Source organism: Schistocerca americana, chromosome 3, assembly GCF_021461395.2.
Source record: "Schistocerca americana isolate TAMUIC-IGC-003095 chromosome 3, iqSchAmer2.1, whole genome shotgun sequence".
NCBI classification, from domain to species: Eukaryota; Metazoa; Arthropoda; class Insecta; order Orthoptera; family Acrididae; genus Schistocerca; species Schistocerca americana.
In genome coordinates this window covers 742,620,442-742,646,350 of record NC_060121.1, presented here as the reverse complement: position 1 = coordinate 742,646,350, position 25,909 = coordinate 742,620,442, and positions in this window count along the sequence as shown.

Genomic DNA, 25,909 nt, shown 5'->3' with positions numbered 1-25,909 from the left:
TTATACCAAATCCATTAATAATGTAATGTGGCCTACGTTCTTACTGTGTTGATTTACTTTTAAATAAGAAACTAAAATTTTGGCGAAGGAAGGACACATCACATTACCAACAAGAGAAGGAACCCATACAGTTATAAAATTTTATAAATGATGCTTGAACTTTCCATAACTTTGTTGCTGCGTGAACTGACTTTATAAGGAAGTAGCTATTCCCGGGCATGCGTATGGGAGTTGGATATACGTCCTAACCTCGCTCTCTCCCCTGTCTCTGTTCATCTCTTCTTCCCTCTGTCACTCTCTTCCTCCTTCTAACTGACCCTGTCCATCTTCGCCTCAAAAATTTCTCTCCATCTCCTGCTGCTCCTCTCTCTCACATTCTCTCTGTTCATCATCTCCTTCCCCCTTATTATTTCCATCTTATGTTCCCTCTCTCTATCTTCTCCTCCCCAGTCTCTTTTTGTTCATCCCTTCCTTTCTACTTTCCATCCCCATTTTCTCCCACTTCTTTGTCCATCTCCTCTTGACCCCTCTCTCTGATTATGAGACTTGTTTATTGTTATTGCATATTCAGATTCTGTAGTAGTATTCCGATTGTAAGCCCATACATAATGTACAAAGAATGGTAAGAATATTGACGATCTGTTAGATGGCGATTACTTCGGCTTTAGGGAAGATACAGGCAGTATAGACATTGGAGAGGCAGTTCTGATTTTACGGTTGATAATGGAAGTAAGACTGAAGAAAAATAAAAACACGTTCATGAGATATTTCGACATGAAAAAACGGTACAAGCTGTTCGAAATTATGTGAGCGATAGGGGTAAGCTACAGGGAAAGACGGGTGGTATACAGTATGTACAAGAACCAAAACGGAACTATAACACTAAAAGACCAAGAACTAAGTGCTCGAACTAAACAGGGTGTAAGACAGGGATATAGTCTTTCGCCGCTGTTGTTCAGTAGCAGAAATGAGAACAGCGAGATGCTTAACGTCATAAATAGGGATAACAGAGTGTACGAAATTAAAGAATTCTGATGCCTACAAATCAAAATAACCGATGATGAACAAGTCAAAGATGATATAAAAAGCAGACTAGCACTGTCAAAAAGGTCATTCGAGGCCAATAGAAGTCTGCTAGTATCAAACTTAGGTCTTGATTTGAGGAAGAAATTTCTGACAATATAAGTTTGGAGCACAGCTTTGTGTGGTAGTGAAACATGGTCTGTGGGAAGACCGGATCAGAAGAGAATCGAAGCATCTGAGATGTAATGCTACAGAAGAGTGTTGAAAATTAGGTAGTCTTGTAAGGTAAGGAACGAGGAGTTTCTCCGGAGATTCAACGAGAGAAGGAATGTAGGGAAAACATTGACTTCTGGGACTAACTCCAATGGTCCTAGAAAGAGCAGTATTGCAAGTGCTACTCTGAGATGGAAAGTTTGGAACAGGAGAAGAATTCCTGGTGGGGCGTATCTAACCAATCAAAAGACACATTATTCAAAAAAATCGTTGCGCCATAAATACAAATTTCCTGTCTGCTGACAACGTTTCATATACATCTGTGCGATTGTTCATTAGAGTACTGTGTAAAAATCTAAAGTAAATCGCTAAAGAACGTTTAGAGATCTTTGGTAATAACGTTTCCCTTTATATTTTACAAATTTATTTATATATTAATATATTAAAAACAGGCTTACAAAAACACGTATGTATTCCAGTACAAAGTTGTATCAGAATTTCATCTCAATCGGTGAAGAATTTTCGGAGGTATACGATTGTGAGCAAAAGAACATTTACGTTGTTGTTTATCTAGATTCTTTCTTTATTCAGATGAATCTGACTGTAGATCCAGAACTCGTCGTTGGAAAGCGCCAAGTCTGGCCACGCAAGACCGTGTTATTGTTAATTAACCATGCAACGAAATAGTTTGTTTACTAATAGCAATTATTGTCGGACTTCGTTAAAAAAATAGATGACAGGATTGAAAATTTTTTGATACGGAAAACGCTAGCGCGCTTATGGCGTGCGATCGTTGCGACACCAAACCAATGACTTCTGATTTAAAAGGCTGAAAAATATTTACAGGAGATTTTATTAAAATTGAGCAGTCTATTATCAAATCAAGTTTTAAATTAGTTAAAATTTGTTATTATTTTACAAGGGAATTTACATCACAAAATGATACAACCTTCTTGCGTAGGAGATCGAAAAGAAGAAAAAACTACTCAGTATCAAATATCTTATTTTTTAACACAAAAGAATCAGAATTACATATGTAATTAAGAGACTAACAGGAATATTGTACTGTGTAATCGTGGCACTATTATCGATAAAATAAAATGTTTTGCTTCAGTGGTCATGCCGAACCTGTACCGATGCGGGACAAAGACACATCAAAAAGAAGGAACTATTATTTTTAATTATTAATTCAGGGAAATTATATTCTACAGCGAACGCTTACTGGATGGATGTGGAATCAACTCAGTGTGAAGTTGTTGTAAAAGTGAACGCCGTTTTTCGGTGGGGAGGGAGGGCAGGGAGGGGTTCTGGAAGGCAGGTGTGGCTATCAGTCTCTATGGATGTTAATTTTTTTCCAATGTCTACCGTCTCGAACAGCTATAGCACTCTAAGATTTCCTCTTCATTCTCTGCTGTCGTACTACAAATCCAGTTTATTCCTCCACTCAGCGTTTCCCACACATTCCTTTCCTCGTCGATTCTGTGAAGGTCCTACATTTTATCTTTTCGGTTCACTTAACAATCGTAATCTTTCCCTAAAAGCACATCTCAAACGACTACTTTCTTTTTGTGTTTTCTCTGAGACTGTTCATTCTCATTCTTTGCTGGCTCTAGACGTACATTCACAGACATTTTCTCCTGAAATTAAGTTCCATATTTCATACTAACAGAAGTCCTTCAGCGAAGAACTCCCTCTTAGCCTACGCTAGTCTGCTTCTTATACCCTCATTCCCTCGCTCGTCGTGATTTATTTTGCAAGATTCTTTCATTTTCTATGCTACCTGTCCCCAGGTTCGATGTTAAACGTTTTGCTAATTTAATTTCGGCACGCACCACTACTTTCTTCTTCCTTTGTTTTACGTCAATCCACTCTGTCGTCATTAGACGGTTCATTCCACTCGACAAGTCCTGAGGATACTAATATCATTAACGAATCTTTTCACTGAGATTCTTTTATCCTTAATTTTAACCCAAGTCCTGAAAGTCAGCAACTGTATGGTTTACCAAATTATGCAATAAATTTCAGACAACTGTCCAGGTTTCAGTATTACGTTTATTTATTACTTGATTACTAGTTTCCAGCCTAAGCTCCTAACTCATCCATAGCTTATGGGATGACTTGCTAATGAACTTAAGCTCAAAACTAGTCATCAAATGATAAAGAAAAGTAATACTGCAAACCGAACGGTTCTCTGCAGTTTACTGGATAATTCGTTTATCTTTTATTTTTGTCGTTAATTCTTGCATGTATAGGTTGAACAGTAAGAGGAAAAAACCTCACCTTTTCATTAAACCCTTTTTTAACCCGAGCAATTGTCTATGTCTTCCAGTCATGTCGTTCTTTTTGGTTCTTTCACATACTGTATATCACTCTTCTTTTCGTATCCCTCACACCTATTTTTCTGGGATTTAAAATATCTTAATCATTTTACTTTGCAGAACGCTTTTTCTAGGCCGACACTCTATAGGTATGATGACAGAGTGATGATGTTTCTCAAGTGATGCCTTTATTATCAAATACAGATGCCTTTACCTTTCCTAGAGCTAAACTTTTCGTCTTCTAACATTTCCACAGTTTTCTGATCCTTTCTTCTATATTTTATTCTTGTCAGCCACTTGACTGCAAGTCCGCGGCTCGTGGTCTTGCGGTAGCGTTCTCGCTTCCCGCGCACGGGGTCCCGGGTTCGATTCCCGGCCGGGTCAGGGATTTTCTCTGCCTCGAGATGACTGGGTGTTGTGTGTCTTTCATCATCCTCATTCACTCGCCAGTCGCCGTAGTGGCGTTAAAGAACTTGTGGAGCGGCGGCCGAACCGCCCCGCGAGGGGTCTCCCGGCCACCAATGCCATACGCTCATTATTATTCGCTGCTTGGATGCATGAGCTGTTAAGCTGATTGTACAGTTCTCTCGTTTATCTGACTTTTCACAATATTGTTCTTAATTGCTGATGATATGTCTTCACTTGATATGTCTTCACTTGTACATTTCACTGAGTCGATAAAAGTCATGGGATAGCTATATGCACATATATGGATGGCGGTAGTATCATTTACACAAGGTGTAAAAGAGCAGTGGATTGGCAGAGCTTTCATGTGAAAAGGTTTCCGATGTGATTATGGCGGCGGGACGGCAGTTAACAGACTTTGAACTATAGTAAGGTGGAGATAGACGCAATGGAGAACCCATTTCGCAAATCGTTAACGAGATGAATATTCCGAGAACCACAGTGTCAAGAGTGTGCCGAAAATAACAAATTTCAGGCGTTACCTCTCACAAGGGAAAACGCAGTCGCCGACGGCCTTCACGTAACGACCGAGACAGAGGCCGGTGCTAACAGGGAATTAACACTGCGTGAAATAACCACAGAAATCAATGTAGGACGTACGACGAACTCATCTGCTAGGAGAGTGCGTGAAATTTGACGTTAACGAGTTATGGAAGCAGAAGACTGACGCGAGCGCCTTTGCTAGCAGCACGACATCGCCTGCAGTGCCTCTCCTGGGCTCGTGACCGTATCGTTTGAACCCTAGACGACTGGAAAAGTGGCCTGATTAGATGAGTCCCGATTTCAGTTTGTAAGACCTGGCGGTAGAGGTCGAGCCTGACGCCGACCTCACAAAGCCATGGACCCAATTTGTCAACAAGGCACTGTGCAAGCTGCGTGCAGGCTCCTCTGTTCCGATTGAACCGATGGCTGACAGGAAACGGTTATTTTCGGCTACCTGAATGCCGTTTTCAGCCATTCATGGACTTCATGTTTTCAAATAACTGTAGACTGTTTACGGATGAAAATGCGCCATGTGTCCGGGCCTCAACTATTCGCGATTGGTTTGAAGCACATCTGGACAGCTTGAGCGAATGATTTGGCCACCCACATGGCCCAACATGAATCCCATCGATCATTATGGGGCATACACTTCCGCTATTGTGGACGGCTATAGAGGCAGGTTGTCTCAGTATTTCTGCCGGGGCCTTCAACCACTTGTTGAGTCCATACTATGTCGGATTGCAGCACTATGCCGGCCAAAAAGAGATCAGACACGATATTAGGAGGTATTCAGTTACTTTTGTTACCTGCATATGTGTGATGAGCCACTAAAGCACGCGGCGTTTAGGTAACGTTCAAAGTCCTATGCGCTACCGAAAACTGAGACATGGTCATAACCAAAGAATACAGCTTCGCATGTAACGCGTCTGCGTCTAGTGGATACTGGTGAACGAACCACCGAGTGGATGATCGCCTCAAGAGCTCGTTTCTAGTCGTGCAACGAGTGCAAAATGCTGCGCAAAATGAGGTGCTATGGCGAGCAACCAGAGTTTCCGTGGTGGACACCGCTTCACGGTCATGCATATTCCGTTTACCTGCAAACGATCTGTGTACTGTGACAGGCATTGGAAATGAAAGTTCGTAAAATGGCGTATTGGATCTAAAGAAAAGTTTAAAGGTGCAGTCGTATACAATTAAGAACTTTAACAGCTGGCCCTGTCAGCTGACTATGATAGAAAACTCATTACATGGAATCACATAAAGAATGTTTCATATAAGGTGCTGTGAGAACGTGTCGTGTTCCCGCTGCACAATTAGTGAGCATTTGCTCTCGAAAGGCAAACGTCTTGTGTTCGAGTCCCAGTCCGGTACAGAGTCGTAATCTGCCATGAAGTTCCATGTCAGCACACACTCCGCTGCCGAGTGTAAGTTCTTTCTGGATAGTTTATTCATTATCCAGAAGTTATAATTTTTAAATAAAACGCTGTTTATTTCTATCGTTTATGGGCTGTAGTTTAATCAACTGTATATAGAACAAATTTCTATCTGTTTCAGTGAGGCGGCTGGAAAGAGTCGCAGTTTTAAGGCTGGCTGCAACACGCTGTACGTAATTGGCTGTTTTCCTAAGGGTGTTCTAGTGACGGGATGTTGATTTGTTTGAGGTTTTTCAAATGAGTGCCCATTTTTCTGAATCCACAAATCACTGAGCCTCCTAAGCGTCACGTGGGAGACATGTAAGGTTGGTGGTGTCACGGGCGACAAGATTCGTCGATTTAAGTCACGTCCAGTTGGATTTTAGACTGTATCCTTAATCTTTGGTATTCAAGGCTGGCAGGAACGCACAGACTGACGATCGGGTTGCTACGGATAGTAACATGCAATAAAGATGGCATACACTTCCAAAGATTATGTAGAAACGTTGCTGATGCAACATCAGACAATGAATAAAGCATAGCTGCGTTCTCGTTTGCAGAACAACGAATCCCAAAAATAATTAATAACGGACGATGGCCAGCAAAAAGGGGCAATAGGAGTATGTACTCTCGAATGTCCTTTGTGTGTGTGTGTGTGAAATCTTATGGGTCTTAACTGCTAACGTCATCAGTCCCTAAGCTTACACACAACTTGACCTAAATTATCCTAAGGACAAACACACACACCCATGCCGACAGAGGACTCGAACCTCCGCCGGAACCAGCCGCAAAGTCCATGACTGCAGCGCCTTAGACCGCTCGGCTAATCCCGCGTGGCTGTCCTTTGTGTATGGCAGTGTGTATGGCGTTCTACAATCTGACCGAAAGTGACTTCAAAAAAACCGTTTACGAAGGTTGTCGCTTCATGATACCAACTTCGTATCTCGTCCGTGCTGAGTTTTCAAAGCGCACTGAGTTGTACATTCATTAAAATGGGCACTCGTTTGAACATCTCACGTAAATGAACATTCTGCCACCAGAACATCTTTCTGAACGCAGCCTAGTTCACAGACTAAAATTGGGAGTAATTTCATTCAAACAGATATGTTAACAGCTTCTTTTAACATATCAACTACATGACAGAAGAAAATAATGCTATATTGAAAAAATTAAACTCATAGCAATAACTCTCCCGAAAATAACTAAATAAACTTCGTTCATGGCTGGATAGAAAGTTAGATTCATACGTATACCTATCTAAACAAATATTTCTTTCAGTTATTATTCTGTAGGTTATGAAGAAAAATACTTTATCTCGGACTCCCCGTGTATAGACAAATTGCAGAAACTAATGTAACGCTGCCTAAAGCAGAAAAAAGTGATATCAGATTTCTTACCTGTCTTAAACGTCAAAAGCGGGCAAGTAACTCGTACATAAGAAAAATATTAGAAACGTTGCATTTAAAAAAAATGAAGTTCGAAGATATTAATTTAGTTAATCGCACCCTCCATAAAGAATATACACTATCAACCCCAGAGGTCCTTATAGTGTGAACCGCTCCAGGAAAAGACTCGGGCTATACTGTGGTCCTACTTAGTCCGAGAGATACGACAATACCCAATGAGAGGTGGATAGATGACACTGGAAAACGTGAAGTTAAACCACAGGTGTATACTGCAGTCCACGGAGTAGTCTGTAGGAGCCCCTTGGCTAACAGTGCATATCAGATGTCTGTCTAGTTGTAAAGATATTGTTGACTGTGACGATCACTTGTTAGAAACTAAGTCGTCACTGATTCTAAAACGATATGTTAATTTATGATACTCAGTTTTTTTCCATTTGTTTCTTCTGTTCATCCTATTAGCCGCACTATTAGCAGTAAATATTCTGTTTGTCTGAAAATGAAAGGAAGGAATTAGCTTCCTATACAGTTACGTTTCTGACTCTTCGTATTATCGCTAGACATTTTCTCACATCAAAGAAGTTCAACGAAAATCACTGTGTAACTTGCAGCAGACTAGCTTTGTTTACCCAATTAGGACTAACTTACGAGATATGACGAGTTAATGGTCTAAGAACTTTCAGCACAGTGCTCGATAATGGCATAAAAGCCGCAATCTAGATAGTATACAAGGAAAATACGGTAATATACAGTCAAATGGCGGTTTATTTTAAGCATATTATCACTCAGAATTTTCGAGGTTTGGCAATACCTAAATGTCTGAATTGTCAACTGTTTTCTATTGCAGTATTTCTTTTTGGATCCCAATTATAACCTGCCAACAGAAAACCATAAGGGCTTAATGCAAGAACTGTACTTCGTTTTGCTAGAAGTTTCAGCGAGACTTGTCCATTACTATAATGCGCTAAAGCTCGGAAACACATGAAGTACAGAAAATACGAAGGTTTGAACTTTAATAGTGGCAACTATTTATTTACAGCTCATACAAAACAGATACGTGTTTCAATGTTTTACTGACCATCAAAGTTGTCACCAGCATAACCCGATGCCAGCGATGTGGAAGTGTTAGGATACTCTTAGCAGTGCCAGTTGTGTTGACAGTTTGAGCGGCGCAGTCTATTACCCGACGAATTTGTAGCAGTTCTGAAGCGAATGCCGTGAAGTGTTTCCTTCAGTTTAGAAATCGAGTTGAACTCACGAGGGCTTAAGTCTGGTGAGTGCAGTAGGTGGTATAGCACTTAGCAGCCCCATCAGTCAAACAAATCAATAACAGCTTGCACTGCACGTGCTTGAGCATTGCTCTGCAAAATGATGGTCAGGTCCCGCAGAAAGTGTCATCACTTCTGTCTCTAAGCTGGTCGTAGGTTGTGTTCCAAAAATGAACTGCTACAAATTCGTCGGGCAATAGACTGCGTCGCTCGAACTGTCAACGCAACTGGCACTGCTAAGAGTATACTACGACTTCCACATCGCTGGCAACGGGCTATACACAATGCTGGTGACTACTTTGATAGTCAGTAAAACTTTGAAACACGTATCTATTTTGTGCGTGCTGTAAATAAATAGTTGCCACTATTAAAGTTCCAATTCTCGTATATAATGCATGCAGCCAATTACGATTCATTTTTAATACTGCTTATAAATAATAATATGCTTAAATGTTCAACACCTTTCGCAATTTCTTAAAACTCTTAATGCTGTTACACAACATATTTGTTTATATATGTTGCCTGACAAAGGAATTGAAGCACCCAGAAGGTGAAGAGGAAACGAAATGAAACTTAAACAGTTGAGAAGATACGTGACGATATTTCAGTGATTACAGAATTTATCAGTATGATACTTCACCCCCTCTGGCCTGGATGTATATACTGCTTCGGTTGTGAAGGGTATCATAAAGCCATTGTATACTCTCCTGCGATGGAAAAGAAAATTGAGGATGTGTTAGATGACGATCAGTTTGACTTTAGGAAAGATAAAGGCACCAGTGAGGCAATTCTGACATTGCGGGCGCTAATGGAAGTAAGACTAAAGGAAAATTACGACACGTTCGTAGGATTCGTCTACCTAGAAAAAGCGTTCGACAATGTAAAATGGTGCAAGATGTTCGAAACTCTGAGAAAAATACGGGTAAGCTATAGTGAAAGACGGGTAATACTCAATGTGCAAAAGAGCCGTGAGGGAGTAACAAGAGGAGACGACCGAGAAAGAAGTACTCGGATTAAAATGAATGTATAAATGCAATGATGGAAATAAAAGAAAGATTCAGTAGTGGAATTAAAGTTCAAGGTGAAAGGATATCAATGATTCGCTAATGACATTGCTATCCTCAGTGAAAGTGAAGAATAATTACATGATCTAGTGAATGGAATGGACAGTCTAATGAGTACAGAATATGGATTGAGACTAAAGCGAAGATAGACGAAAGAATTGAGAAGTAGCAGAAATGAAAACAGTGGGAAACTTCAAGTCTGGTTTGATGGCCACAAAGTGGATGAAGTAAGGGGATTTTGCTACCTAGGCAGCAAAATAACCAATGACGGACGGAGCAAGGACAACATCAGAAGCTGACGAGCTCTGGCAAGAAAGGGCATTCCTGGCCAAGAGAAGTCTACTAGTATCGAACATAGGCCTTAATTTGAGGAAGAAATTTGTGAGAGTATACGTTTGCAGCACAGCATTGTATCTTAGTGGAACATGGACTATTGGAAAACCGGAACAAAATAGAATCGAAGTACTGAGATGTGGTGTCACAGACGAATGTTGAAAATTAGGTGGACTGATAAGGTAGTCACACCTAGTGACCACGGGGCCCCGAGCTGAGTCCTGGCATTGCTTCCACTTACTTATGCCAGGCTCCTGACTTTTATCTTTCCTATCTGGCCACCCTCAGCCAGCTCTTGTTCTTTAGGTTTCGAGGGCTAGGGGTCTTTCATTTTCCTACCTACACTTCTCATGCAGCGTCTGACCCGGAGCGGGAGGCTGCAAAAAGCGTCTGTATCCCATGTTAGGGGCGGCCTCCAGAACTGCGGAAGGCAACGGAATACCACTGCAGATTATCTTCCCTGCATAATGCAGTCTCCATTTTATGCAAAAAAAAAAAATGGCTTCCTCTCATGTTAAATCAGTGTCCGGAGGTAAAATAGTCCCCCATTCGGATCTCCGGGGGGGACAACTTGAAAAGAGGCAAAAAATCAAAACGAGAATTGGTACCTGGAATGTCAGAACTCTGCTACAAGCAGGAAAACTAGAAAACCTTAAAAGAGAGATGGAAAAGAATCATATGGACCTCGTAGGAGTTGCTGAGGTAAGATGGAATGGACATGGATAGTTGCAGTCAGATGAATATGTATTCTACTACTCAGGAGGAGAAGTAAAAGGAATTAATGGAGTAGAAATGATTATGACAAAGGAATTGGCTAAATGTGTGGAATATGTAGACTATGCAAATGACCGGGTTGTTGGTGTAAGGCTGAAAGGAGCACAAAAAGATTTACTGATTGTCTAGGTGTATATGCCAACATCAGAACATGATGACCAAATTGTAGAGGAAACGTACAATGTAATAGAGAGAATAATGGACGAAAATAAAAAATGCTGCAAAATAGTAATGGGAGACGGGAACGCCATTGTGGGAGAAGGGAAAGAGGGAAACATAGTAGGCAGTCATGGTCTTGGAAACATAAATGACAGAGGTGAATGGCTAATTGACTTCTGCAGGGAAAGGCAGCTGATAGCGGCAAACACATGGTTCAAGAACCATAAGAGGAGGCTCTACACTTGGAAATCACCAGGGGATAAATATAGAAACCAAATTGATTTTATACTGGTAGAAGAAAGATACAGGAATGGAATCAAGAATGTGCACTCATTACCAGGTGCAGATGTTAATAGTGACCACAACTTACTTATGGCAGAAATAGAAATAAGAATGAAAAAACTGAAAAAGGCGACAATGGTGAAGAAGTGGGATCTAGAGAAGATAAGGTCCAACAAAGAACAAATTACAGAAATGCTGTCTCGGGACTTTCTAAACACATTACGAGACAAAGAAGCACCTGATACTGCCAACGAGTACTGGAATATGCTGAAAGAAGGTATCATTAAAGCAGGACAGCAAAATATAGGATATGTAAAAGGGAAAAGGTCAAAAAAACCATGGGTCACACAAGAAATGACTTCCAAGATGGAGGAGAGAAGAAAATTGAAAAACAAGAACAATGAAGATCCAAGAAAGATATACCGAAGGTTAAATAACGAACTGCGAAGAGAAACAGAGCAGGCTAGGAAAAAATGGCTAAAAGAGGAATGTGATGAAATTGAAGAACTGGACAGGAAGGGAAGATACGACTTACTATACAACAGAGTAAAGACTATGACATGGGTACAAAACAGAGCAGGAAGTGCTACTATGGAAATTTCGAGTAAAGACGAAGAGGTAGTGTACAAAGATCGTGACGATGTCCTCCAGAGATGGGAAGAATATATAAAAGAGCTATATGACACAAATAGCAAACCAGAAACTCTGGAACTTGAATCACACAACAGTGTAAGTGATGAAGAGAAAGGACCGACCATCATAATGGAAGAAGTAAAGTCTGCCATTGCTGCAATGAAAAATGGCAAAGCAGTAGGTACAGATACAATACCGGGAGAAATACTAAAATGCTTGAACCACAATGGAATAAGAGAAATATTGAGGTTATGTAATAAAATATATGACAGTGGTGAATGGCCTGAGGACTTTTTGACAACAGTAATGCTTCCATTACCGAAAAAACAAGGAACCAAGAAATGCAGCGAGCACAGGGCAATCAGCCTCATTTCACATGCAGCCAAAGTAATGATAAGAATAATTAATAAGAGACTTGAAAAAGTAATAGAGGAGAATCTCGGCGAGGAGCAGTTTGGCTTTAGACGGAATACGGGCACCAGAGATGCAATAGGGCTCCTACGAATCTTGGGAGAAAGGTTTATTGAAAAAGGAAGAGACCTATATATGTGCTTCATAGATTTAGAAAAGGCATTTGACAATGTGGTTTGGGACAAGCTGGCGACTATTATGAGGGAAAAGAGAGTGGACTGGAAAACCAGAAGACTTATAAACTCATTGTACCTTAATCAAAAAGTTTCAGTTAAAGTGAGAGGAGAAAGTACAAACTGGATCAGACTAGGGAAAGGAGTAAGACAAGGATGCTGTTTATCACCTACTCTTTTCAACCTGTACTTGGAAAATATGATTGACCAATGCTCATTAGATGACAAAGGAGTAGAAATTGGAGGAAGAAGAGTAGGGTGTTTGAGATTTGCTGATGACATGGTCCTTCTAGCCACAGGGGAAAAAGAATTACAGGATTTGGTGGACACCATTGCAACTAACGGAAAAAAATATGGAATGAAAATTAACACAAATAAAACAAAAGTTATGGCAATAGGAGGAAATAAGGAAATAAAAATTGTTCCGAATGGAGAAACACTAGAACAGGTGCAAAATTTTAAGTATCTTGGAAGCAGGATAGACACCGACTGGAAGTGCACCACAGAAATGAAAACAAGGATAGCAATGGCAAAAGAGGCGTTTTATAAGAAAAGGAGAATCTTCTGCAGCGGTCTGGACAGAGAACTCAGAAAGAGACTCATAAAATGTCTTGTATGGAATGTTCTTCTATATGGCGCTGAAACATGGACTATGAGGAAAAAAGACAGAGAAAGGCTGGAGGCTTTTGAGATCTGGACATGGCGGAAGATGGAAAGTTGGATGGACAGAGTAAAAAATGAAGAAGTACTGAGAAGAGTGGGAGAGAAAAGGCAGTTACTAGATGTAATAAAGAGAAGAAAAAGAAATTGGATTGGGCATATATTAAGAAAGAATGACGGTTTGATAAAAACAGTTTTAGAAGGTTATGTAGAAGGGAAAAGGAAGCGAGGAAGGAAGAGATTCCAGATACTGGATGACATGATGGACGGTACAACATACAGCAGCCTTAAGAAGGAAGCAATGGATCGCAGAAAATGGAGAGGCAAAGGACCTGCTAATATAGCAGATAACTGATGATGATGATGATAAGGTAAGCCGCACGGAATTAGCCGAGCGGTCTTAGGCGCTACAGTCATGGACTGTGCGGCTGGTCCCGGCGGAGGTTCAAGTCCTTCCTCGGGCATGGGTGTGTGTGTTTGTCCTTAGGATAATTTAGCTTAATTAGTGTATAAGCTTAGGGACTGATGACTTTAGCAGTGAAGTTCCATAAGATTTCACACACATTTTTTCATAAGGTAAGGAATGAGGGGCTTTTGCGCAGAATCGGAGAGGAAAGGGATATATGGAAAGTATTTGCAAGGAGAAGGGACAGGATGACAGGGCATCTGTTAAGACATCAGAGACTGACTTCCATGGTACTAGAGGGAGCTGTAGACGAAAAAAACTGTAGAGGAAGGCAGATTTTGGAATTCATCCTGCAGATAATTAAAGACATAGTCTGCAAGTGCTACTCCGAGATGAAGAAGTAGTGAAAGGGCCACATCAAACCAGTCAGAAGACTGCTGACTCAAAAAATTAAAAAAAAATTATCTCCTGAAGCAAGCTGACCCACACTGCTGTAACTGGTCCTAGATATTGGTACTTGTAAGGAGTTGATGTCTGAATTAGTCACACCCATGTTGTATTGGTGACAGATCTGAAGATCTTTCTGTCCATAGGAGTACCTCAGTTATTACGCAGACACTTCATGTAGACGAGTGCCATGTGTGGAAGAGCACTGTCATGTTCAAACGTGTCCGCCCTGATAGCTGAGTCGTCAGCGTGACGGATTGCCGTCCTACGGGCCCGGGTTCGATTCCCGTCTGGGTCGGAGATTTTCTCCACTCCGGGACTGGGTGTTGTCTTCATCATCATTTCATATCCATCCGGGGCGCAGGTCGCTCAATGTGGCGTCGAATGTAATAAGACCTGTACCAAGGCGGCCGGACCTGCCCCGCAAGGGGTCTCGCAGCCGATGATGCCAGACGCTCATTTTCATTTCCATGTTCAAAACTGGCACCACGACACTGTTGCTTTAGAGGTAACATATTACGTCACAGGACGTTTGTGACCTGCCGATGTGTCGTCAGTGTTCCCACAATCACTACCAGACCTGAGCTGAAATACCCGCTGGCTTCCAATACCGCTGGCTCTCTGAAACATTGGAAGAATGGAATCTCTGCCCAGATTGCCGTAATCACCGACAACAGTCATTCAGTGAAGTGGAGAATCACGATTCACCGCTGAACGCAGGGCGACGCCATTCGTCAGCATCCCATGCTTCCTTGTCACGTCCCCGCTCCAAAGCCATCCGTCTGTGTTGTGGTGTTAACGGTAGCCTATAGATGGGCAGGTAATTCCCTAGTCCAAGTCGTAACAGCCCTGGATGCAAGAGCGCCTAGTGAATACTGCATTGTTGGCTTTTTACAAGCGTTTTCAGTCATAGTAACAGAATACGCCTTTCTAAATTATCAACATAAAAGTGCAGAATGTCTTGTCAGTTGAGTTCGAAAACAGAGAAAGAAACTCGATTTTAGCGTTTGTGTGATTATGTCGACTGTAGAGCAATCATGAGACAGAAATACCGGTCCTTCTCGTCCTGACGACAGGAAACGCTTTAAAGGAGAAACGATGATGAAAGCCACTTACTCGCGACAATAGATGAAATTCGAATAGAAATATATCCTTAATCTTTTTTGGATCTTTGGCATTGTCGCCAAACCGAAAACTTTCTCTCTAAAGGCCGCCACTAGAGAAGTACACACTTTATAATTCTGTACTTAGGTATCGGTTTAGGCGCATTTATAACAACAATGTCAGCGTCCAGCTATGCTTTTTTACGATTCTACTGCCCTAAACTAACGAAACAGCACTGCCAGCCGTTTCTTACCACGACGGAAGCCGCAGCTAGTCTGAGTGGCAGAAGGAAATGAGGAGGATAAGGGTTTATTCCTCTAGTTGCTGCTAGTCTCCGACTAATGGCGCAGGATGAAACAGAATGTAGAGGGAGTCCATCATATATTCTCGTATGACATCCGCGGATGTGAACTGATTACTACGTATGTGAAGCTCAGCAAGCTGATCCTCCCTCGCGGTGATCAGTCATGGTTGACCGCAATTCCCCACTTTCGCTTGAAGCGCAGCATCGGGCCACTGCCACATCCGAATGTCTCACAAATCTGGGTATTGCAAGAATCGATCAACCGGCCAAATGGAGACCTACAATGAGGCCCCCTTCAAACTGTGAGAAGTGCTTATAACTCTGTCCCACACGAGTGCGGGGCATCTTCGCGTCCTTTACAATGATCACTTTAATTCTGAAGATGTTCAGGCCCCTTATGTACCCTGCATACACGGTAACAACGCTATAAACAAAAAATTCTAATTCACTCTTGCTGCCGTTCTACCTGTCCCAGAGAATTGCAGTTGAAATCATAAACATGCCCAGAGATGGTGTGCACTTGTACGTAGCCACACTGGCATCAGACAGTATCTTCTGGATGCCTTTTTTTGGTTACACAGTGTAAACCTATATGAATCGACATATGTTCTGTACAGTTCACTCTGAAGATCATGACAGAATGTACTTGTGGAATTGCTCAAATTCCTCTACGTGCGCTGATATTAGTCTAAATTTGTCATCGCGATCCCTGCCTGAACGTTACGTAAGGGGTTGCTGTGTATTCCTAAACTTCTCGCTCAACATAGGTTCTAGAAACATAGTTAATTTTCGTGGGATAGTTCATGTCTATCTGCAAGTGTCTGACAGTTATTTGCTTCTTTATTTCTCGTATGTCCTTCTGAAAATTTGATAAAAATCAGAAGAGAGAGAGGATCAGGACTGACTTATAGTCCTGATCTTCTCTTCAGTACTGCTCTGTGTACACTTGGTATTAATATGTTCACTTGGTATTAATATGTTTGCTTCTGTGCTGTGTCGTATACTGACATTGATGACATGCTCTACACATTATTTAAGTAATGACAAATGTAATGTTGTGGCTTAAACCATTTTAACCCTTATCCATGAAGGTGATTCATGACTAAAACCGGTCGATATTTGGGTCTAGCCGGCCGCTGTGGCCGAACGGCTTCAGTCCGCAAGCGCGTTGCTGCTACGGTCGCAGGTTCGAATCCTGCCTCGGGCATGGATGTGTGTGATGTCCTTAGGTTAGTTAGGTTTAACTAGTTCTAAGTTCTAGGGGACTAATGACCTCAGAAGTTGAGTCCCATAGTGCTCAGAGCCATTTGAACCATTTGAACCAAGCCGACTGCACTGAGCGGAGATAACTTCCCTCGTCAGCAACAACCGACCGACTTCTTTCAGAATGCCGACAACATTTAAAATAACTTGTCAAAGGACATAGCGCCAACTACACACACAACCTGACAAAAACTGCACAAAGACCTGAACGATACCCAACAGTAACTAAACACGTGCGAACACAAATCGGGAGTCGATGCATATACACACAGCCGACTCATGAGCGATCGGCGAGCCCAAAACGTGTCGTCTGGTTGGAAGTCCGACCGACGATCCACCAAGAGCGTGGCCCGGCTCAAGTGATGCATGGCGGCAATGGTCGGGCGAGCCATGTCGACGCAGGCCTCACTGCTGCTCCAACCCGACTGCGCTAGTGCCGCATTGCAACTGCCTGACTGGCAGGTCCGCACTGCGCTCCAGATGTGCTCCAACTGACTGGCCGCCCGAACTCCTGACGCGGAACTGTCTATGACAGACAACGACCGGGAAGTAATAGCAGTCAAGCAAAGATACTACGAGAGGGGATATATCGATACGCGCTGCTAACGCCGCTCACGGTCAAACAAAGCAGCAACTCAGTGACAGTAGGAATTTAAATTAACATAGTGAGGTGGCTCTGAGCACTATGCGACTTAACTTCTGAGGTCATCAGTCAACATAGTGAGGTGGAAGTACGTTAAAAATAGGGTGAGAAATACATAATGGCGGGAACAGGAGCCACGCGCGGCTCAGTTCTGGTTGTTAGAGACTAGGCAGCTCCTTAACCGCTCTCAATTTGGATTTCAGAGATTGCGGTCCGCTGTCGACATGCGGACGCTGCTAGGGGCTGCTATTCAGCGGGCTTCCATACGTAAACATCACTATCTCGGCATATTTTCTGATATCAGTAAGGCGCACGATACTACTTGGAGACACCTCAACAGGTATGGAAATGGGAGGTTGGCAAAGCTTATAGGTGACAGCGTAGGTGGGGGTGGTGGGACCACTCATGGGAAAATTACGGTAGTTGTGGGTGTTAGAGCTGTACCTTTTTTAGACTGAAGTCAGCTGATAGGTATTCCTGCTTAAGGGAAGTCTCTCTAACAAAGAAACCACTTTCGACAAAGCTTAGGTATCCGATTAATGAGGGAATTAGTATATTTCATCAAAATATACAAGGTATTAGAGATAAAGTTAGTGAACTGCTTATAGATGTTGACTCTGAAATTATTGGTATATCTGAACACTTCTTAAATAAGGAGATAATTCAGAGGCTTCCTTTACCGGGATACAGGTTGGCTGGCAGCTTTTCTAGGAGCTCCTTGCGGTGTGTGGGGGAGTAGCCATGTATGTGAAAAACGGTATCCCATTTGAGTCAATTGATGTTTCAAAGTACTGCACTGAAAAGGTGTTTGAATGTTGTGCAGGTGTGGTTAAATTTAGTGGAGCTAAACTTCTTACTGTTGTTATTTATAGATCCCCAGACTCCGATTTCACAACATTTTTGCTAAAGCTAGAGGAGGTTCTTGGTTCACTTTATAGGAAATACAAAAAGTTAGTTATATGTGGTGACTTCAATATTAATTGTATAAGTGATTGTGTAAGGAAAAGGATGCTGGTAGACCTCCTTAATTCATATAATCTTATGCAAACCGTATTCTTTCCGACGAGAGTGCAAGGTAACAGTAGAACAACCATAGACAATATTTTTGTTCATTCCTCATTACTAGAAGGGCATTCTGTTAACAGAAAGTTGAATGGCCTTTCAGATCATGATGCACAAGTTTTAACTCTAAAAGATTTTTGTGCTGCAACACATGTTAAATATAGTTATCAACTTTTTAGGAAAGCTGATCCAGTTACTGTAGAGACCTTTGTAAACCTTATCGAGGAACAAGAGTGGCTGATACAGTAGACGATAAATATAATGCTTTCCTCAAGACTTTTCTCGTGCTCTTTGAAAGTTGCTTTCCGTTAGATCGTTCAAAACAGGGTACTAGCACAAACAGGCAGCCTGGGTGGCTGACTAAAGGGATAAGAATATCTTGCAGAACAAAGTGGCAATTATATCAAAACGTTAGAAACAGTCACAATCTGAATGCAGCAGCCCATTACAAACAGTATTGTAAGGTGCTTAAAAAGTTATTACGAAGGCAAAAAGTATGTGGTATGCAGATAGAATACCTAAGTCTCAGGCTAAAATTAAAACCATATGGTCAGTCGTAAAGGAAGTGGCTGGTCTGGAGAGACAGGTCGAGGATATAGAATCAGTGCGTAGTGGGAATGTCCGTGTTACTGATAAGTTGCATATATGTGCAGTATTTAATAATCACTTTCTGAATATAGCAGGTGAACTAAATAGAGAGCTAGTCCCAACAGGGAATCAAATAGCGCTCGTAGAAAAAAGTTTTCCGAGACTGTTACCTGAAATGCTCCTCCATGATACTGACAAGAGGGAGATTGAGTTAATAATTAAATCGCTAAAGACAAAGAACTCTCATGGATATGACGGGGTATCTAGCAGAATACTGAAGTATTGTTCTATGTATGTTAGCCCAGTACTTAGCCATATCTGTAACTTTTCCTTTAGGAGTGGTCGGTTTCCTGAGCGATTAAAGTACTCGGTAGTGAAGCCACTTTATAAAAAGGGAGACAGGGATAATGTTGACAATTAAAGACCTATTTCTATGCCATCGGTGTTTGCGAAAGTTGTCAAGAGAGTTGTATATACAAGGTTACTGGAGCATTTAAATTAACATAATTTGCTGTCAAATGTACAGTTTGGTTTTAGAAATGGCTTAACAACTGAAAATGCTATATTCTCTTTTCTCTGTGAGGTTTTGGACGGATTAAATAAAAGGTTGCGAACGTTAGGTGTTTTCTTTGATTTAACGAAGGCTATTGACTGTGTTGACCACAAAATATTACTACAGAAGTTGGACCATTACGGAGTAAGGGGAGTAGCTTACAATTGGTTTGCCTTTTACTTTAGGAACAGAAAGCAGAAGGTAATTCTCCGCAATATTGAGAGTGGTAGTGATGTTCAGTCCCAAAGGGCCACTGTTAAGTGGGGCATTCCCCAAGGGTCGGTGCTGGGGCACTGCTGTTTCTTATTTATATAAATGACATGCCTTCTAGTATTACAGGTGATTCAAAAATATTTCTGTTTACTGATGACACCAGCTTGGTAGTGAAGGATCTTGTGTGTAATATTGAAACATTATCAAATAATGTAGTTCATGAAATAAGTTCGTGGCTTGCGGAAAATAATTTGATGCTAAATCACAGTAAGACTCAGTTTTTACAGTTTCTAACTCTCAATTCAACAAGAACCGATATTTTGATCAGACAGAATGGGCATATTATATGCGAGACGGAACAGTTCAAGTTCCTAGGTGTTCGGATAGATAGTAAGCTGTTGTGGAAAGCCCATGTTCAGGATCTTGTTAAGAAACTAAATGCTGCTTTATTTACCATTAGAACAGTATCTGAAATAAGTGACATTTCAACACTAAAAGTAGTCTACTTCGCATATTTTCATACGATTATGTCATATGGTATTATTTTTTGGGGTAATTCTTCTGATTCAGATAGGGTATTTTTGGCTCAAAAACAGGCTGTTCGAGCTATGTGTGGTGTAAGTTCGAGAACCTCTTGTCGACCCCTATTCAATAGTCTGGGAATTTTGACATTGCCCTCACAGTATATATTTTCTTTAATGTCGTTTGTTGTTAGCAATATAAGCTTATTCCCAAGAGTTAGCAGCTTTCACTCAGTTAATACTAGGCAGAAATCAAATCTGCATGTGGAATGCACTTCCTTGACTCTTGTGCAGAAAGGAGTGCAGTATTCTGCTGCATCCATTTTCAATAAGCTACCACAAGAACTCAAAAATCTTAGCAATAGCCCAAACACTTTTAAGTCTAAACTGAAGAGTTTCCTCATGGCTCACTCCTTCTATTCTGTCGAGGAGCTCCTGGAAGAGCTAAAAAATTAAGCAAATTCCAGTGTTACATTGTTGGTTTTCTTTATTTAAACTTCCGACTTGTCGCCTGAATATGTTTCTTATACTGTATTTCATTTTATCTGTTTCTATAATCGTGTTATAATTTCATGTATTGACTCGTTCCATGACCATGGAGACTTCTCCTTAATGTGGTCCCACGGAACAATAAATAAATAAATAAATAAACACAGTATCCTCGCGCAACGTAATGGGGCTTTCGTGGCCACCTTCCCATCTTCATATGGTCTTTTCTGTGTCAGCGGTTTTTTAGGTCCCGAGTTGGTATTCCCCAGGGAAGCGTTTCAAGTCTTACTCTCTATGACATAGCCATAAACAGTATCACGTACGGTATGTAGGTATTTACGGTGATCCTTATTCGTGGACGACTTTGCTATTTTCTGTTCCTCCTCCAGTGTTGCGACAGCGACTCTTCAGTTGCGGCTTACTGTGTGGAAGTTAGAGTAGTGGGCAGCAAAGAAGGATTTCTAAATGGCTCTGAGCACTATTGGACCTAACATCTGAAGTTATCAGTCCCCTAGAATTTAGAACTACTTAAACCCAACTAACCTAAGGACATCACACACATCCATGCCCGAGGCAGGATTCGAACCTGCGACCGTAGCAGCAGCGTGGTTCCAGACTGAAGCGCCTAGAACCGCTTGGTCACACCGGCCGGTGAAGGATTTCTAGTTTTCTGCAGAAAAGTGATTGTGGATGTTCATTTTAATCGCTCACGTTGTATTTTTAATTTACCTGACTTTCACATGAGGGGTACCATCCTACATTTTGAAGACACAGTGGGGTTTCTGGGACACACTTTCGACTCCAGAGTGTAGTGGTTACCACACCTAAGAGAAGGCACTGAATATCTGGGAGTAGACATAGCGCGGCTGCTCCAGTTTATAGGGCTTTCGTGCTTGCGCCGCTAGAGTATGGGTGCACAATGTATGGTCACTGAGGTCTTCCTAACTGAAGGTTACTGTCACCACACACCATGAGGGGATTAGGCTGGCCACGGGTGCTTACATGACCAGCTCCGTTCCAAGTCCAAGCCGGAGCTGGGAAGCCGTCACTCACCAGATTAGAGATAATTTAGATTAGTACTTGTTCCATAGATCACGAATACGACACTTCGTAAAGATGTGGAACGTGTCAGGTTAATAAAAAATGTCTATACAAGATATTACATTAGACAAAATATTACATGACACTCAATATTTTTAATTTTTTAAATATTTTTTTTATATTTTTTTGTGGGATTGGGAAATTACCCACTTACTATATCCAAAAATTCATCTAATGAGTAGAAGGAGTTGTCATTAAGAAATTCTTTTAATTTCCTTTTAAAGGCTATATGGCTATCTGTCAGACTTTTGATGCTATTAGGTATGTGACCAAAGACTTTTGTAGCAGCATAATTTACCCCTTCTGAGTCAAAGTTAGATTTAACCTTGAGTAGTGTTGTAGCCATGTACACTGCTACTACTTTTGAATTCGTTCAAATTGTAGATAACAAATTTCATAAATTAATATATATATTGTGAGGCTACAGTGAAGGTTTCTAGCTCTTTAAATAAGTGTCTGCAGGATGATCTTGGATGAGCTCCAGCAATTATTCTGATTAAACGCTTTTGTGCAATGAACACTGTTTTACTCAGTGATGAGTTACCCCAGAATATGATGCCATACGAAAGTAGAGAATGAAAATAGGCGTGGTAAGCTAATTTAGTCAGATGTATATCGCCAAAATTTTCAATGACCCTAATAGCATACGTAGCTGAAATCAAACGTTTCAGCAGATCCTCATTGTGTTTTTTTCCAGTCCAATCCCTCGTCAATGCATACACCTAGAAATTTTGAATATTCTACCTTAGCTACCGATTTCTGATCGAGGTCTATATTTATTAATGAGGTCATTCCATTTACTGTGTAGAACTGTATACACTGTGTTTTGTCAAAGTTTAATGAGAGGCCATTTGCAGAGAACCACTTAATGGTTTTCTGAAAAACATCATTTACAATTTACCCAGTTAATTCTTGTCTGTCGGGTGTGATACCTATACTTGTATCATTGGCAAAAAGTACCTGCTTTGCATCTTCGTGAATATAGAATGGCAAGTCATTAATATATATTAAGAACAGCAGAGGACCCAAGACTGAACCTTGCGGCACCCCATTCTTGATTGTTCCCCAGTTTGAGAAATCACCAGTTTTTTGCATATTACGTGAACTGTTTACTTCAACTTTCTGCACTCTTCCATTCAGGTATGATTTAAACCATTTGAGCACTGTCCTATTCATACCACAGTACTTGAGCTCATCTAGAAGTATTCCATGATTTACACAATCAAAAGCCTTTGATAGATCACAAAAAATCCCAACGGGTGACTTCCGGTTACTCACAGCATTTAATATTTAATTAGTGAAAGTATATATAGCATTTTCCGCTGAGAAACCCTTCTGGAAACCAAACTGACATTTCGTTAAAATTTTATTTTTTCAAAGGTGTGAAGCTACTCTACAATACATTACTTCAGCTCTTCATGATGCGTCAGGCTTTTAAGATCTTCGCAGCTCTAACTTCGCTTCCATACCATACTGCTGCACGTTCACCCCTGGAACGCCTTTTGTGTAATTGTCCACGAGTAACAATGCCCTTTGGAATCCGTGCGCAACGTGTGCTGGATCACTTGGTGTGCCTCGCGGACTGGCCACGTGGTTAGAGGCGCCATGGCACGATTTGCGCGGCCCCTCCCGCCGGAGGTTCGAGTCTTCCTCGGCATGGGTGTGTGTGATGTTCTTAGCATAAATAATTTAAGTATTGTGTAAGTCTAGTGGTAGCATCTTTGATTTATTGTAAAAACGTCCTCAGTCCCAGGTTCGAATTGCGCCACTGCTTAAATTTTGATGAATAATCAGCGTTGGCGGACGAAGACTTCCGGCATAAGAAGTCACCCTCATTCAGCCAGCGGCCTTGTCACTGGCTTAAACATGATGTCTTTCAAGAAACATCCAGAGTAATTTGTAAATTATAGTTGATGCTTGAAACCTCAGTAGTTTAGTCGCGTGTTGTTTACGAAGACTACACTGTTTACGAGTTTGGCTGTCCCAGTGTCTGCATGTAGCGCTTGCTGAATTAGTTCTTGTACTCAGAATAGCCGTAGTACACTATGTTACCTGACGTCTGTGATAGTGTACTGTACACAAGTAAGAAGTACGTACAGTAGGAACGTGAGAAGGTCGCATGTACAACGTGTGCACAGTGTTGTAAGAAATGTAAAAATGGTTTATTCTAACACTGAAAAGGCAGAGATAATACTCATCTACGGCAAGTATAGACAATATGCAGCTGCAGCCTACATGTCGTATGCACAAAGGTACCCGGACAGAGAACATCTAACGCGCCGCACGTTTTGAAACATCTACAAACTATTGTATGCTATAGGTATGGTCGTAACACGCAAACGGGGCCGTAACAAACCCACCAAAGGAGAAGCAGGTGCAGTTGGTGTGTTAGCTGATGTTACCGTGAACCCACATATGAGTTTACGTGACATCGCTAGAGGCAGTGCAATTGGTCAAAGTAGTGTAATGCGCATACTTCAAAGTCACAAATTTCACCCGTATCTTGTGTCGCTGCATCAGCAATTACATGGAGATGACTTTACCAGTCGAGTTAATTTCTGCAATAGGCATTAACAGAGAGTGCGTTGCAGTTCTATCTGTTTACCGATGAAGCAGGTTTCGCAAACTACGGTGCAATGAATTTACGAAACGTGCATTTCTGGTCCGTGGACAATCTTCGCTGGCTTCGACAGGTAGAGCTACAGCGACCGTGGAATGTAAATGTATGGTGCTGAGTAATTCTTGACCATCTCATTGGTCCTCACTTCATTGAAGACACCCTAACAGCTGCAAAGTACATCGAGTTTCTACAAAATAATCTGTCAACATTGTTAGAAAATGTACCGCTGCAAACCGTAGACGTATGTGGTATCAACATGATGGTGCTACTGCACATTCTGCAATGAACACTAGACTGACTCTTGATACAATGTTCGACCGGCGATTCATAGGACGTGGCTGACGCATAAATTGGCCAGCCTGTTCTCCCAATCGTACATCTTTAAAACTTCTTTCCGTAGGGTACGTTAAAGGAGAACGTGCACCGTGATGTGCCTACAACCTCAGAGGATATGAAACATCGTATTGACCCAGCCTGTGGCAACATTACACAAATAAGGATAGGACCTGAAATTTAAACAAGTCCACGTCAGCATGTATATTACACACACCTGTGTGAAGTGCATGGCTGAGGCCACCCGTTGTATCACAATGCCAATACTCTAAGTTGGTTTACACGAATATTTATTCGAAAATCTTCCTTGTAAAATGGTCTCTTTTTCCCAGTATTCTACCAACGAACCAAAGTATATCATCTGCTTCACCTAGCCTATATTATCATTACATTAATAATCTCAATAACTGATTTTTTTTCATGAGTTACTGTCCTCACCGATTCTGCGGTTGATCTAGGTATTTGTGTGAGACTTATTGCCATTGCAGTCATAGTATACCAGATTTTTGCTGTTTGTGAAACATGAAGTTTTACATTTATGAGAATTTAAAACAAACCAACCTTAGAAAACTATGACTGAATGTTTGTGCAAATTTTTCAGACATTTCATTACAGATACCTACATCATCTGAAAATATCCTTAAGCTGGTACCGCCGGCCGGAGTGACCGAGCGGTTCTAGCTGCTACAGTTTGGAACCGCGCGACCGCTACGGTCACAGGTTCGAATCCTGCCTCGGGCATGGATGTGTGTGACGTCCTTAGGTTAGTTAGGTTTAAGTAGTTCTAAGTTCTAGGGGGCTGATGACCTCAGAAGTTAAGTCCCATTGTGCTCCGAGCCATTTGATTTTTAGGCTGGTATCGTCTTTCCGTCATTAATATATAACATGAACAGGAAGGACCCCGACACACTTCCCAGGCAGACTCCTTGTGCTTCTACAACTGTCGATGTTCAAGATAACGTGCTGTAACCTTACTTAAAAAAAAAAAAGAAAAAAAAAACACCAAACCAGCCGCGTAAACGGGCTGGTATGGTACTGCGCCAAAAGTTTTTAGGAAGTCAAGAAATATTATATCTACCTTTCTTCGTAATATTTTCACAGTTTTTTGTTAGCGAGATCTTTGGTATATTATAACAAAAAGAGCTGATAACTCAGCCGTTGATTCATGTAGAATCTGACAGAAACTAC